This window comes from Paroedura picta, chromosome 14 (assembly GCF_049243985.1).
Source record: "Paroedura picta isolate Pp20150507F chromosome 14, Ppicta_v3.0, whole genome shotgun sequence".
NCBI lineage: Eukaryota > Metazoa > Chordata > Lepidosauria > Squamata > Gekkonidae > Paroedura > Paroedura picta.
The window spans coordinates 37,242,842-37,260,260 of NC_135382.1; positions in this window are offsets into that span (position 1 = coordinate 37,242,842).

Sequence of the window (17,419 nt, forward strand, 5' to 3'; positions counted from 1 at the left end):
CTAGCAATCAGATCTCTGTATGCCTCTCTCTGTGTGTATATTATGAAACAGATCTCTCATAAAGAGGAAAAAGGGATTCTGCCATCTAATGGAAACCAATGCTCCGGATTATAACTTGAGACGCGTTCCAAGTTATTTAGATGTGTTTCAATTCAAAACATCCATCTGGATTTCCAATATCACGAGATTAATCTTGCTAAGACATCTGCATACAGATGGTCAGACAAGAAAAATTAGACAAATATGAAAAAAAAATTAATATACTTGTGCAGTGGAAAATATGATTTGTCTTCCAAAGAGATTAGAATGGGAGCTTGCAGAACCAAGACAATCTGATTTTTACAGCTCTGTTTACTTTATTCCTATTCTAAGTTTTCTTCCCGAAACAAAGGCTCCCTTCAGCCAAAAGAAATTGGAGAATCTAAGTAAAATGAATAGAAATGATGTTAGACTCTTCATCTCTTCTGGTTTGATTTATTTTTAAAAATCCCCCTTTCAGCTGTGCTTTTCCTATGCATGTGTGATGTTCTCCCATAATTTCCCTGTTTTGTTTGTTTGTTTGTTTGTTTCATTATGTTTTTGCAGCATTTTCTATTTGATAAAATAAACACATGTTTAAACATCTTAGGTCACTTGCAAAAAAAATGTTGTGAATGAAAGAAGTAAATTGGGAGTGCTGGTATTGAAAAAGGGAAGGATGAAAAACTTTTAAAGTGAGAACACTTTGTAGAAACCAAGATGAGCTTCTTCAAACGTCTTTAAAAATGATGATTTGAAATAAGACACTCCCCAATTCAACATTTTCATGTGTCAGTCTGCTTATGAAGATTCTCCAGCAGGGGGCATTGGAGGAAATGTGCATTTATAATAGTTAGCTGAGGGACTTCCTGGTGCTTTTTGAATACTCTCCGCCAATGTCCTGATTTTCTCAGTAGGAGACTTCCTGCTCCATTTAACACATTTCCTCCCTGCATGCCTCCAGGGCAGAGTGAATGAATGAAGCCAAGAGAACAGTTAGACAGTTAGATCTCTCTCTCTCTCTCTCTCTCTCTCTCTCTCTCTCTCTCTCTCTTCCCAAAGTTTTTCCTCTTCTAAATAAAATTATTTTATTCTTTTAAGCAACCTGATGCTTAACTTCTTTTCAATATTGAAACTCTGCCCGCAGAGGGGAAAGTCCCTTCTGTGCCTGAGATCCTGGAGGGCCGCTTCCAGTCAGAATAGGGAATACCAAGTGAGTTGAATGAATGCATTTATGAATGAATGAATGGATATGTTAGGTACTGGATAATGCCAGCCATTCTTGGATAAAACAAATACAAACCATGTAATACATTTAAAAAAATATTTAAAATTCCTAATTCTCTGCCAGATCGTCAGCTAATCACTACAGAAAGTAGCACTTATTTGCTTCCGTGTATAATTCTCCAAATCGACCCAAACATCATTCCCTGAACCAGGAAATCTGAACGCTGCGGAAGCCGAAATGAGCCTTCCAACATGCAACAAAGCACTGGACCGCCATTGATCGAAGGATGCCAGATCGAAGATGGCTGGCAGGAAGTCATTGCTTCCAATATAGCCAGGGGTGGAGACCGAAGTTCCCACATCAAAATATTGGCAGGGTCCTTCCTCGTAGCTCTGCTTCCAAATCAGCTGGGCAAATGGCAGACCAGCCTGTCTCGTTCCAGACTCTCTTCCCCGGCGATCAACGTTCTGTAGCAGTAATTACAGCTGGACATTTGTGTATCCACTGACTAATATACTGGGCACAGTCAACGGCACGGGGAACAGGCTGGTGGAGAGATTAGGATCCGGGAAAGGCAACCCCGCTGCCATAGAATGGACTAACTCTGTTCTGTTCCCCCCCACCCCCCCCAAAAAAAAGCTACCTCACAGGGCATCTGTTCTGGGGAGAGGGAGGGAAAGGCTACGGAAAGCCACTTTGCAACTCTTTAAGGTAGAGAAAAGCAAGGGATAAGTGTGGGTAGCGTTTAGATATGCAAGAGAGTCGCAAAGCTCCAGGCTGCTTAAAAGAATAAAATCGTTTCATTTAGAAGAGAAACAGCTTTGTACAGAAAGGGAGGAGAGAGACCTAACTAACTACCTAACTGTTCTGTTGTCTTTATTGAGTCGGTTCTGGAGGCAAGCGGGGGGGAAAACATGCTCAAGGGAACAGGAAGTCTCCAATTGACACAGGAGGCGATTATTTGGAAAAACCCAGGAACTTTCTAATCTAACTTTGCTAACTCCACACATCTCCTCTGATGCCCCCTGTCGGATATTCTCCATGCGCTTTTGGACCACGCACCCTGCAGATCCGGCATACCTCCAGCCGGCAAAACCTACTCTCCTTCTACGATGGAGCTATGGAGCTAGCGCTGCTGCCTTTCTGCTTGCGAGGGGGGGGGAGAGACAGAATGTATCTGTTTCCAAAGAAACAGATTCTTGTTGCCCTGTAGCACTTGGATGTCATTAACCACCCCCTCCTAGCCATGGAGAGGCAATTAAAAAACCCCAGCTGTGGTCTTGCTTCCCAGAGGGAGATGTGATTATCGGTAAAGCACTTTCACAGGGGTTTAATCCCACTCGACACTCGCAAGAGTAGCATTACGAGCATCTAACACAATCGTATGGTTCAAAAGAGACCGGGGGGGGGGGAGGTTTGGACGACACACACGTTATCCCTACCGGGCTTTGTGGGGGGGGGGGGGGAGACGTTGCCACAGTGTATTCTCCAAGGCCTCCTACAAGTCACATTGCTCTAACCCGGATGAATCCCAACTTAATTAAACAGTCCGCCGCTGAGTGCTTGTGTCAATATAATATTTGGGCCAGGGAGAAACCTTCTCCGTTGACACGGGCGTCGCGGCCCGCTGCGTGCCATTTCTGTTGAGCATCTGGCTATGGCGTCGCGTCTGGTTTGCGGGAACATGCCTCTTCTTTTGCATTTTGGAAGCTGACAAAGACTGCCCAGCTGCCGGCGCACCAGCGGAGCCTAAAGACCGGGTAAGTACTTGGAACCCTTCCAAAAAGCCTGACCACAGGCCGGGGGGATACCAGCAATGGAGTCAGGGACACAGAAAGCATGCAGCCATGCGCCAGGGCTTTGTACCTCAACCACAGCAGCTGCAACAGGAGTTTTCACGGAGGTGGGGAGGAGAAAGCCCAACCCCTCGTGAACCGCCTTGAACAGATGCCTGCAAAACAGCGGAGTCATCCAAGAGCTGTTGGGCAAAATACTCGTGTTTGTAGACAGCTCTGCCAAAGGGAAGATATGCCGAGCGTCTCTCCGAAGGAGGAAAAGAACAAAGTTGGAGTCAGGTGGCACCTTTAAGAAGAAGAGTCAGTTTTTAGGCCCGGCTTTACAATCGCCGTCTCTTCCCCTCCCCACAACAGGCACCCTGTGAGGTAGGTGAGGCTGAGAAAGCTCTAAGAGAACTGTGACAGGCCCAAGGTCACCCAGCTGGCTGCATAGTGGGGGAGGAGTGGAGAATCAAGCCCAGTTCTCCAGATTAGAAGCCGCTGCTCTTAACCAGATTCTCCAGATTAGAGGCTGACACTCTTATTGCTGCAAGGAAGAAGAAGGTTAAAAAGAACAAAGCTGGAGTCAGGTGGCACCTTTAAGAAGAAGAATTGATTTTATACCCCACTTTTCTCTCTGCAACATTGTCTCAGAGGGGCTTACAACCTCCTTCCCTTTCCTGTCACACAACAGGCACTCCGTGAGGCAGTTGGCGCTGAGAGACTCCTCTGAGCACACTTCCTCCCTGCTTGCCTCCGGAACAGCAACTGAACAGGAGAATGACTGCCGACAACAGTTAGGACAGTTAATTTGGGCTCTCTCTCTCTCTCCTTCTTCCTTCTATACAAAGTTTGTTTCTCTGCACAATAAACTCATTTTATTCTTTTGAGCAGCCTGGTGCTCAGTTCCACTTGCATATTTAGACTCTGCCAGCGTGAGGCTACTGTCCTGTGCTCCTCAGGGGGCTGCCTTCGAAAACGGCCTGGTAGCAGCCCGGGTAGGGCATTGCCAGGACTGGATGACAGACTGGATGGCCCACCCTTTTTGCAGAACGATCTGCCCAGGCTGCCCGTCTGCTTCCAGAAAGGATTCAGAATTTCGGGTCCTTCCCACTAAGTCCCTCCATGGCTCGGGGCGGAAGCACTCGGAGGACGGCCTCTTCCGAAAATCCTGTTTCCCTGTTTCTTGTGCTCCAGCCAGTCGCCTGCAACTCTTCCACTGAAAGCCCCAATCTGCCCGAGTTGCCTGTTTGCAGAAGGTTGGGCCTTCCCTTTCTTTTCTTTAGCAAGGCGAAGAGAGAGAGTTCCTGGGCCAGATAGATTTGGCAAAGGCTTTTTTCAAAAAGAAATTCCACGCGCGAACCAGCAAAAAAACCCACAACAACAACAACAACAAGCACAGAGCGGATCTTCTTTCCACATCTGGCCTCGTTGACCCAGGAGCACTGTGTGTCGGAGTGTTGTAGTTCCCCCCCCCCTTCTAGATCTCCCTTTCATATCTTCTTTCTTCGGAGTTTGTGGTATCTGTGCGATTTTTCAACGGGGGATTAGGGGGGATTAAGCCCTCGCTCGGCCGTGCTTCCCAAGGAGCTCTGGCAGCAGCGGTTTTCGAACACATTTCCAGACGAATAAAAGACTTTGCGAGGCTCTCAACAGAGGCTGCTTTGTGTGTGTTAAGATAAAGGAGGGCGCCCGAATTGTACAACAACTTTCACAGTTATCCCATCTGTGCTTTGCAAGGATGCGGGGCGGGGGGGGGGGGTCGAAAATGATACCGAAGAATGATATCCTACAGAAGCATCAAGCTGACAAGCAACAAATATTAGAAGCAGAAAACCTGCAGAAGGAAGCATGCCCTCTCCTTGTGAATCAACCTCCTCGGGAGGTGGTGAGTTATCCATCTCTGGAAATTTTTAAACAGAGGCTGGAGAGCCATCTGACGGAGAGGCTGATTCTGTGAAGGCTCAAGGGGGGTGGCAGGTGACAGTGGGTGAGCGATTGGGATGTGAGTGTCCTGCATAGTGCAGGGGGGTTGGACTAGATGACTACCCCTGATATAGAGGACTGAGCAGAGTTGTTCTCTCTCGGACCAGAACCCGTGGGTTGAAATTCATTCAAAAGAATTTTCGACTAAACCTCCGGAAGAAGTCCCTGCCAGTTAGAGCGGCTCCTCGGTGGAACAGGCTTCCTCGGGAGGTGGTGGGTTCTCCTTCTTCCAACTCTATGATTCCAAGGGCGCAATAGGAGGCTGCCTTTAACCTAACATACTGCATGCATGTGCTTCTTTTGCAAGACAGCCGGTTCTGCGCATTTGCATTATGGCTTCCGGAAGCCCTGCCGGGAGGAAAAAGCGGGTGGCAGGCCTCACTCTTCATGCAAACAAGCCAGCGATAGCAAACCAAAGTGCACAAAAGGCGTGAGGGATTTCAGGACTGGGACCTCCACCGTGCCGGCAGCTTAATGATCAGGAATTCAAGGCTGGGCCCATAATTCAAGTCTGGGCCCATAACCAGAACTTGGAACAAGCCCTGGTTGGCAGGCGGCCGAGCATCTGAACTAGTTGCTTCCAGTAAACTGTCCCAATCCGGCCAGGGAGATTCGTGCAGGAAAGCTGCTCTCTACATATGCGGAGCAGATGCTGATGCACAACTGCTCCTCCCGGATGCTCCTCCCGGCTCCACCAGGCGACGTATCTGGAGACATCTGGCTGCATGTGTCTTTGGAGCAGCAAGGCATTTTCAGCCACTGGCAGCCCCTGCATTTCTACTCAGTGCAGCAAGACCTGGTGCCGGTGCAGCCAAGGCTCAGCGGAATGGTCGCTATGAACTCTGCCAGCAAGTATTTGTGAAAAATACCGACCCTAAGTAGAAATAAACCTTGCGCCATGAAGAAGAGCGACTCTAACTGGAGGCCTTGGGGCATTTGTCATCCGATGGCAAGCCAAGCAACCTACACTGGAACCCCCCTAGATGAGTCCACAAAGCCGTTCATCATGGCATCGAGTTCAAACCATGGCCAAAACATGGGACTACATGCAGGTGTAAGAAGAAAGTCCACTCTGAATGGTGATGGGGCTCATGCTGAAGTTCTTACAACCCAGAAGCCTATTGATAGGTCAGGCTGTAGCTTCTGGTCTAGGTGGACCTCTGACCTGCTCTAGCTGGCTCCATATGGTGGCCACCAGGTGCTTCTGGTGTCCTTTGAGGCATGCTTAAGGAGCGCTGTTTGCCACACCTCTTCCGCCTGTCTCGGGAGAAGCTTCCAGTCCTGTCTACACTACCCATCGCTCAAGTCATTGTCCTGGGTCAAGGAGGTCCACCTGAGAAGGTCCAGGTCCATGACCTGGCCACTTCTCTTCGAAGCCCACAAGCCTGTCACCTTCTCCCAGAGAAGAGACTCAGGGTTATCCCATATTTTAAGCACAAGGGCTCTCAGGTGGGCCTTCTCCGGTGTTCCCGCAGATCTAAGGAGGCATCCAGCTCTTCTCTTCTGGGTCGTTTCCACCGCTTTCTTTATCCGCCCCTTATCCCCTTCGAACATCTGGGGCTTCCGGCACACCACCGCCGAATCCGTCTCCCCTCCCCATGGGCGTTTTGCCTTGGTTGTTTCCATGCCAGGGCTTTGAACATCTTGAAGGCTCCGAAGGGACGTGAGCCAAAACTCCAGCTAGAGGTGACTCCCGTTCAGCTTCCTCTATTGTCAGAGATATTTGGAAGGTCCTGCTTCCATGCCAGTGGCTAATCCTATAACGTGTCTTCCCGATGGAGACTTGCCATCCGTGTACAGGGGATGCGGGCATCACTGGAGGCCTTGTGCGCCTCTGAGTGGCATCGAAAGCCTTCTTAGCCAGAACTCTGCCAGGGAACCCTGGACGTTGTTTTCGTAGGCGGTGCCAGGAAAGGGAAGCTGCAAGAAAAAGATTCAGGGGGCGGGCGGGGTAGGGGGGGGGAAGAATGTTCTTCCCCCAAATTTTAAGAGGAAGGCCAAAACGCGACACCGAAGACAGAGGGAAAATCAGCTAGTGAAGGGTTCTGTGCTCAGACCTGGATAGCCCAGCCTAGCCTAATTTTGTTGGAGCTTGTAAACTTAGCAGGATTCACCCTGGTCACTATTAGGATGGGATTAGGATACCAAAGAATATTAGGATACCAAAGAATATCACAGAGCCAGATATTGGAGAACCACCTTTGTCTGACCACTTACCTCGAAAACCATATGGCAGGCTTTCTCAGCCAGGGTTTCCTAGTGTTTCTGGACATTCTGAGGGGCTACCCTATAAGGACACCATAAGAAATTAACTGGACCTGGAGCCCCCCCCCCTTAAAGACTTACAAAGTATTTCTAAACTCAGAGATGATCTGACCCTTTAAGTAACATGATAACGGTGTGCCTCATAGGAAGCAGAGATTCCTGAGGATGAATTGCAGGATCCCGTCCCCAATGCAGAACTAAAATCAACCCTTAAGACAGGATCTGATGAGAAAGCGGCTCAGAGCTGTGAGGATCCCTTTAAGTTCACACTCGAAAGACTAGCTGTGACAGTATTGTGCTCTCAGAGTACTTTCATGAAAGTTTATCTCATTTTGCAAGCAGACTTAAGGTTTACAATGGGTGAGATAAGAGGGGAGGAAGGAACTAATTATGAAACGTTTCCCCAAAACGAAACCTCTTGCAAAACAAATAGCAGAAGATTTCTAGAATGATAATTTGGGAGGGGGGGGGGCAAGCAAAACATATTCATGTCCATGTTGCATGGTGTACGGCCACCAGATGGCGCAAATGCAATTATAAATTCGTCCTAAAGATTCCATACCGTTTTCTTTCCCTGTGAACCAGGGGGAGTCAAACTGCGGCCCTCCAGATGTCCATGGACTACAATTCCCAGGAGCCCCTGCCAGCATTCGCTGGCAGGGGCTCCTGGGAATTGTTGTCCATGCACATCTGGAGGGCCGCAGTTTGACTACCCTGAACAGTAAAACGAAAGCTAATCTGACCACAGCATGCTGCTCTTCTATGAAGGTCCTGAATGGATTTCAGAGCAGAACTGCACTTGGCCATGCATGTTTTCCTTGGAGAAAGGTCCCTTGTTTTGTCACCACTCCTCAACAGTTATTCAGCCGGGGCCGGAGACGCCAGTGTGGTTCCACTTCCATCCATTCTTACTTCTGAATAGGCCAGCCTTGGAATGCTGATGATTCCTGGTCTCTGAGGAGCCAACTACTCATAGCATTGTGTTTAGTAAATATGCAAAAGCAGGTCATAAAGGCCAAGGCCTTCCGCTGATGAGAACATCAGAAGAGCTCTGGTGGGTCAGAGCAGTGGTCCATCTAGTCCAGCATCCTGTCTCACACAGTGGTCAACCAGTTCTTCTGGAAGGCCAACAACAGGGCAGAGAGCGTGAGGACTTCCCCTGACGTTGCCTTTTGGCTCTGGGGTCCAGAGATCTTAAGGACCACGCTGGGACAACCACGATGAAGTCTGACTGTGGAAGAGAACTGTGGAAGGGGTGGAGCCTGAGGAGGGTGGCGTTTTAGGGGGGGAGGGGCTCCAATGGGGTCTAACGCCATAAGACTCCACCTTCCAAAGTGGCTATTTTCTCCAGGGGAGATCAGTTGCAATCCCAGAAGACTTCCAGCTGCCCCCCTGGAACTTGGCAACCCTACTTAGGGCCAAAGGCAATAATAATATAAAAACTACAGCCCTTCACACCAGGATGCAGTTTGTCATTCCAAATTGCCTATTAGCACATTCTAATGCAACCCAGATCCCAGAATTGTAAATAGAAGCAAAAGCTTTCCAGGCAAATGAGTTGTAGAGTTTGGTCCTCGAGGAAGAAAAGGGCCAGGTTGGCCGAATGCCTAGGATAATATGTACACGGAGGACGGTGCACAACGTCATTTGAACTTGATCAGAGAGAACTTTGGAGGGAAAAAAACCCATGTTTACCAAGTAATCTTCAGAGACCAGCCGGGATTCCCCAAGAAGGTGAGGAAAACATCTTTGCACACATTCAGGACTCCATCACACCTCCATTTCTTGGCCCGCCTCCCACCGTTTAGCTCTTCCATTCCCAGGAAGGGGGGGGTTTCATCCTGGAGCAGAACACCCACCACTTCCTGTCTGGGCACCTGTTTCAACATGGCTGCAAATCAGAAGAGAATGAAGCCACGAAACCTCAGTCCACTTGTCGGCAGTTGGCCCCTAAGATGGATGTCATGGCGTCAGGCAACCGACCCACCACCTCTCGTTCTCTTGACTAAACGGTTCCATAATGGGCTTTAATGAAATGTTCTTCTCGTGGCCCGCTTCCACCATAAAACACCGTAATTGGCAGCCCCTGGATACTCAGTCCTGTTTTTCCTTGCGAAAATATGCTTAACCCAGAACACTTCTCAAACTACGTTCTGTTAAACAAACCCTTGGCTGGTGACCGCCAGCTCCTCCGGGTGCCTTAAAAAGCACCCCGTTTCCTCCATCTGTTTCCAAGACGGCTTGCTCACAAATCGTGAGACGCGATGCTTGGAAACCAAATGCATAAAATGGACTCCCCAATAAGCCAGCTGAAACACGTGCGTGCTTACGACAGAGGTGTGCAGCCAAAGGCTTGAAGGTGCGAACAAGACTTCACTGTGAAAAAGAAGGTGAAGATTTGCTGGGATGGCTTATAGTTGAGAGGCTGTGTCTCAGCACAAGAGCCTCTGCTTGACAGGCAGAAGGTCCCAGGTTCAATCCCCGGCATCTCCAGCTAAAACGATCAAGCAGCAGGTGACGGGAAAGACCCTGGAGAGCTGCTGCCAGGCTGAGGAGACAATATCGACTGTGATAGACCAAGCGTCAGATGCAGTATAAGGTAGCTTTATGTAGAATGGACCAAGAGTCTAGGAGCACCTTAAAGACTAACAACACTTGTGGCAGGAGAACAGGATTTGTGAGTCACTTCTTCAGATGCAGCTGGAATGGATTCAGTTCCCAAGTCACAACAGGGCCTGCGGGGATTTGAACTTTAGTCTGGACTGACTCCCTAAGAGCATCAACCCGAGGCTGGCAACCAGTCGGGAAATGGTGGGGGGGAGGGTTCTCCCATGGTGACAGGGTGACATCACTTCCAGCAAGACCTGGAAGTGATGTCAGCGTACGGGGAAACAGTCTAGCTTTCACCCCAAACTCTATGGTTTTGTATAGGTTAGAGTCCGCTGCTCTTAAACACTGGCTCTCAGCCCTAGGATTTAATCTCCTTTGAGTATGGGCTGTCTGGCAGATGCAGCGCCACTCAAAATTTACACAGATGCAAGGAGAGTTAAGATCACCAGAAGACTGGGTCGTTTCAATGTTCAATTGATCCATAGGATAACATCTATTATCTAAAGATGAAAACCAGCCACACGAACCAAGCAGCGCAAAAGACTGTGTTTGCTCAAATTCTGGAATTTATTTTGGGGGTTTATTCTAGTTATCACTATTCAGGAAGAATGGAACCTCAGAGGGAATAAATCTGTGGGATTATGGAACAGGGGGAATCTGTTCCCCTTAATCTTCCAGGGGGGTTCATTTCTTTTTGTAGGATGTGCATTAAAATGCCACAAAGAGTAAAAGGGGGGGGGGGAATGACTGGATTTGTCATCTTGAGACCAGGTATTTTATCAGGGGCTTAAAAACGCAGAAGCCCTGGACGGTCCACTCTGAATGAAAGAAGCTCTTCTTAATCAAGAAACATGGAGAGAGATGTGCACTTAATGTTTGATCAAAGGCAGTGGGGAACTGAGTTTCACAGTTTTGTTTGAGAAATTACTGTCCTTGACATGAGCCCTCATCAATTTTTATCCCCTACACTGAATGACTTTAATACTGAATTTTACAAATGTCGTGAAGACAAAGTTCTGCCACGCTTTGATCCATCTCTTTGTTATAATCAGTTCTTGGAATTCATTTAGATGACCTTGATTTCATTCATCTCTGAAGAGGGCAAAGAAAGTGGGTTTGGTTTTTGTCTCTTTTTTTTTGGTATGTGTGTGTGTGTGTGAGTGTGTGTGTGTGATTTCTTCTAAGAAAAAGGCTTGCCAAGAATCAGTTTTCCATTCTCACATTTTCTGAATTTGGAATTTTCTCCAGCACTGATATTACAAGTTGAATGCCCATTTGCATTGCCCTAGGCCTGCAATTACCTATCTGCCTTTCTGCCTGTCTGTCTGTTATACGCCTCTCTGGGCCTTATTACACCTTTCTCCTTTCCCTCAGCTGGTATCTATGAGCCAGGAAACAGGTAATCCAGTAGACAATCCTTATTTGGAAGGAGTGGAGACGACAGGAAGTCCAAAAGCCCAATTCAGATGTACAGACGGTGGGTGTAACCAGGATACGGAGATAGGTTCTGGGAGGGGTTCCGGTTGGATCCAGTGTTGGGTGTAGCTTATTCTGGATCTCTGTCCACCACAGAAAGATCTCCTCTAGAAAACTTCCTCAGACAGAAAAAAAAAATAAAATTTCTCCATTGGAAGAAGACTTCCTTCACGGAGGGAAAAAAGATTGTATTTAATTTGAATACACGTGGAGTAGCCTTATCTTGAATCAGGCTCGCGGTCCATTTCAGTCTGTATTGTCTACTCAGAGTAGCAGTAGAGCTCCAGGGTCTCCAAACGTGCTTGATCCTTTTAACTGGGGATACCAGGGATCGAACATGGGACCTTCTGCCTGCCAAGCAGATGATCTACCACTCAGTCACGGCCCCTTCCCCCAATTTGGCTGGCAGACATCATGGGATCCAACTCATTGTCTAGTTCTCTCCCACAAAACATTTGCTTTAGCCTTCAGGCCGGTTTGGACATTTCCAGCTGACCTGACCTGGTTGAACGTCTTTATTTTCATTTCCTTAAGAACAAGAAGACTCCCAAATGTTTGGTTTCCAAACAGGGAAAAGATCTCCCCGCCCCCCTTTTCCTGGCAGTGCATAGCTATGTCTGACATAGGATTAAATGGGATTTATGCTCTTGGACCTGACCGGTGTGTTATAAAAGTCTGTTTCTCTTAGGTGTAGGATTTATGTAAGGAACATGCAGAGTTGGTTAATTAAAAACACAAGTCTCTGTGAAACTCAAGGCGAGGTGAGGGAAGAGGGTGAAGAGCGAAACCGGGTAACACACAAAGGTAGGAGGTGGATCAGCTCTGGTTGTAGTTTCGTTCCTGAAGGCAGGACAGACACTTAATGACTCTGGGAATGCAGAGGTGAGAAACACAGAGCTGAGGATATAGATCAGCATCTCAAACACACACACACCTTTTCTGTGAAAGCACAACAAACATGAGAGATGCCCAAAATAGTAGCGAGTGGGGCTGTTTCCACATTAAGAACTTGATGCAGCCTCACTTTGGATGCTGCAAGTTGATTTGGGCTTCATTCCCCTTATTTCCCAGGCTGGAATATGCAGCATGCCTTCCTCACGAGGCAGCCTCCCATCATGCTTTGCTCCCTTTCCCAAGAGGTGTTTTTTTTTTTTTGCAAAATAGTGCTTTGTTTTCATTGCATCCCTTAATCCCACCAATCTGTGTCCTTGTTTGCCTCTCCCCCCCTTTCCCCACAATGTGTCCCAAAGCTAATCTTTTCTGGGTTATAATATTGTGCTATAACATTATAACGCTGCTGCATAAGACTGCAAGACATTCCCAAACAACTCAAAATGGTGGGCATGGGGGAAATCCAATTGCCCTCATTTCTGCACTGGCCAGCCCCGAATCAGACCCTGTTAGGCCCCACTTTAAAAAATGAAAACTGGTTTTCTCAGGATTCCTTTGCTGGGGGGGGGGGCAAGTGAGGGGGCCATTTGGGTTTGTGCCTGAAAAGGCAAATTCCGCTCCAGAAACAGACGAAAAAGCAAATCCGAATGATATCCCTAGTGCAGAAACAGTCTGGGACGACTCCATAGCGCTCCAGAAAACTTCCCGCCAGTCCTGGATTTAAATAATAAATAAATACTTTATTTTTCTACCCTGTGTGGCTCCGGGTGGCCACCGAAGGATCTTAAAATTCAGTCATTTTAAAATCACCGGTTACAATTTGAACTATCCTGTCTGCCAACAAATTAATTTTAAATCTTACATATTAAGGAGGGTATTCCTTTTGGGGTAGATATATGCTCCCATTCCTGTTGATGGTTTTCTTCAAGCCAACTAGATGTGGTTGTTGTTGTAGGCCTGGCGGAAGCGCTCCATCGTGCAGGACTCGCGGAACCAGAAGACGCAGTGCCCAGCGCCAGGAAAGTCGGCACAAATCAGAAATGATGCCACGGAACGCGTGCAGATCCAGACGAAAGATATGCAGACTCTTAAGGGATTTTGAAACTGCTTCGGGGGGGGGGGGGAGGCACGGGCCTCTCCGATGAAGACTAAGTTAACGGATTAGCAAACAGCAAGTCTTTTTGTTTCATATCCTAATTGAATCTGAAGAATACCCCCAGTCCAAGCTTTCCGTGTGTCAGAACCCATCAGCGATAGAGTAAATTCAAAAGAATCGGAGCGACACACGACAAAACCCCGCACCTCATTAATGAATGATGAGGGCAAGGAGATGGAGGGAGGATAATTTCCCATGCATATCATAATGACGATTGCGGTGGTGATTCTGTGTTTTATAAGACGCCTCTGAATTAAACATTTGAAGGCCAAGTCTTTTGCGCTCCATAAAAGATGAGGTTGTCCAGTTACACTTGCCAAAGTTAAGACGTCCGCATTGCAGGTTGGCTTCGGAAGGTGACTCGGACCAGAAGCCTCCAAATCAATAAACCAGGGGTAGTCAAACTGCGGCCCTCCAGATGTCCATGGACTACAATTCCCATGAGCCCCTGCCAGCGTTCGCAGAGTCTCCAGTTGTGGTGGACCCTACAGAGCTGGCAGGACTTCCGGTGTGGCTTCAAACATTCACCTGGGTTAAGCCCAATGACAACCACAAAAGTCCAGCCTCCAAACCTGACCTGCCTGGGGATTAAATCCAATCTCAGCCTTAAGAAAAACATTGATCTGACAGTCGGAGCTAGCCAAATAGCCATTGTTTTCCCTTCATTATTCAGGCACGTCAGGGAAGTCCTGGGAAAAACCCCCCAATATTATCCTTGGTGGTTTGAGCCGCTGCGCCTGTGACTCACTCCAAAACCACAAAGCATCTGTTCATTTCATAAGCATTTTGTGTCAGACTTTATATACACAGCTGGGGACAATTCCTCCTTTTCCGTCAAGGGCTCAGTCTTTCTCGACTCTGAGCTTTACTGGTCTTAACCGCTTCGGGGTCGGACGTGCATTTTTCTGCTGCAGCCCTTCAGCTCTCCGTATTGGGCGTTTTCTCCTGACGGTAGTTGTATTGTTCTAACTCGGGGAAAGGGGACCTTGCAAGCTGCAGGCTATTTCCAGAGGCCCAAGTCTCACAGATGGAGAAGGATGTCTCTGTGATGTAAGGAAGGCAGGCCAGGGTCTCAGGTCCAACGTGAGGAGAAACAATTCTCAGGAAAAAAGAGGAGGCTGGGTTGGGTTGCCAAATCCAACTTACTTTCAGCCGCACAATAACGATCCTTGTGCAATTTGGTGACCCCCGGCCCTAGAGGGTCCCCATCACTAAGATGTGACTTGCTGGTACATTCTACTATCACCATAAAGAATATCTTCTTCACTCACTGAGATGCCACTTTCATTCCTGTACCTCTGTACTGAAAACTGGCCACCCACTTATTTTTTCTTTGTTTTCAATTGTATATTGGGAGAGAGTGGGAGTAAGTTGAGCCGGCTGAAAATGTTAAGTAAATCTCTTTATTAGGTTCCTGCCACCACCACCACCACGCAGTGAACCCTTTAAAGCAGGGGTAGTCAAACTGCGGCCCTCCAGATGTCCATGGACCACAATTCCCAGAAGCCCCTGCCAGCGAATGCTGGCAGGGGCTTCTGGGAATTGTAGTCCATGGACATCTGGAGGGCCGCAGTTTGACTACCCCTGCTTTAAAGGGAAGAACAGAGCGTGATAATGAGGAGGCATTAGAGGGACCTGCTTCTCCTGAGACCGGGACAACGGGGACTTGTTGGCCAGATGAACAGCACAGCCACCTCCCCTCATTGGCCCCCATGAAGAATAATTTATATGCTGCCCGTAACACCAGTGGTCAGAGGGAATTGCTTTCCGCCCTCCATGATGGAGCGCTCTGAAACCTTCTGCTATTCCGACCGCTCTCCGTTTGATTTTAATTAAAGCCCTGTCATGAATTATAAAAGAGGAGATCTTCCAAAGTCATTAATTAAAGCCTCCTTGGTGTCTTTGCGCTAACATTTATAATGACAAGCGAGATCCGCTGAGGCCTGCTGACATGTTCTTCTAACGTGCCTGGCACGGCGCTCCCGATTGTCAGTGAAAACGTGTCTCCTGTGAGTCAAGGCAGCCCTGTGATGGGCACTCAAGCAGACCAGGAAAGGTACTCCCCTCCGTGGTGGCTCTCTTCTGAAATAGGTCACTTCTCAGTGTGCCGCTCTTAAAGTAGACAGGTCAAAGACAAAGGGTTGGGTTCCACCATCTTGCCCATTTGATTTCATCCACTTTCACTCCATCCTACTGGGGAATTTGTCTCATGTAGCTCTCCCCTTTTTTGGTGATCAGTGGGATCATCCCTAATGGAAAGGCAGAATCCAAAACACAAATTATGGGACCCCCTCCCCACTATCACTGCTGTAGGACAGCAGGTGTAGATTTATCTATCACTGTTCCTTCGCTGACCCTCTTTGCCATGTCTATGTTTCCGTTGTGTATTTTGTTTAGTTGTTTTTAAATGATTTTATATGCTGCATTAAAAAAAAAAACTTGATTTGATCCTTTTGCTTGGGGACCCTATGCAAGGTGGTAAGGCAGCTGGGATTATAGCTCATCTCCAGACAACAGAGATCAGGAGCCCTGGAGAAAATGGCTGCTTGGGAGGACAGACTCCATAGCATTATAGTCTGCTGAGAACCCAAATCCTGCCCACTCCTGGCTCCATCCCCAAAATCTTTAAATATTTCCCAACCCAGAGCAGGAAACCCTATCTACCCCGGAACCCCAGCTCCTCCCAATCCCCATGTCTTGTTTCCTGCTACGATGAAATGAGGTCAATAAAAAGTGCAACTAAGTTCTTCAAGAGCCCTTGGCCACAGCCTCCAGGGACTATTTGAACTTGCCATGCTCTTTCCAGGGAAGCTCAAATTTTCCTTTAAAAACCCTATAATATTAAACGAGAATTCCTTCTCCGGCCCCTGACTCCCAATGTACTTTGCTTTCTCTTTGGCTAGTCCATCCACTTGTTGTTGTATATCTCAGCGTTCCAGTGTCCAAATGCTTCACATGAGGGGATTTCGGAATGACCTGATTTGCCAGCAAGTAAAAGGACTTCTGCAAAAGATCAGAGAACAGCTCTTCTCTTCCCTCCCCCACCCCCACCCCCACCCCCACTCTACGCTGTGATTCTGCCAGGCTTTAAAGAGATGAACTCACTCCGGCCTGTGGACTTATGTTGTCAGCTTATCAGTGACTGACATATGAGCCTTTGGCATGCCCGGTTCAATTAATTAGGTCAGTGTTTTAACTGCCTTGTGTATGTCTTCCATCTGAAGCTATCCAGATCCTGCCGTTGAGGTAACTTGGCCCAGGTGGAAGAAGCCCTGACCTTTCGAGAGCTTTCCTCTTTTGTTGGGTCCTTTTGGAATATCAACATTGAAGGATGCATGAGCAACCAACCAAGACCCTGCACAGGAGGAGGAAATGCTAAAACCACAACTCACTTTTGTTTCCCACAAACACACCGGCGTTGTCTGTCTGCTGCGATGTTTCCCCTTCCTCTGTTTGCTCTGGCACTCTTTCGGCTTCTGCATTGTCGCTTACAAATATTATTCATTATTCTTTACAAGCTGGAGGCCTGCATGGAATTATGAAAGGGGAACAGGTCAGGCCCCAGATGTAAGGTTAAGCTTTTTCTTCTTCTTCTTCCCTCTCCTCCGAGACCCACTACAACAGATCTGGTTTTCTCCTCCTGCATTTTGTCATCCGTTTTGACTTCCAGGTACAAGTTGTTGGCAATGTTTAAAATCTACAGGAGAGCAAAGTGCCCGGGCTGATTGAAAGAATAAACTAGTTTTGTTTTAGATGATAAACCACTTTGTGAGTAAGAGAGGAGAGCGATTGTCCTGTCCAACGGCTGTATGACATTAAGCAAGGAGGAAGCATGCTCAAAGGAACAGGGCGTCTCCTATTGAGCAAATCCGGTCACAGGAGGAGACTTTTAGAAAAATATCAGGAAGTTCCTAATCTAACTATGCAAAATATACATCTCCTCCGATGCCCCCTGCAGGATATTCCTCATATTCTGCTCAATCGTGCACACTACAGATCTTGCATATTCTAACA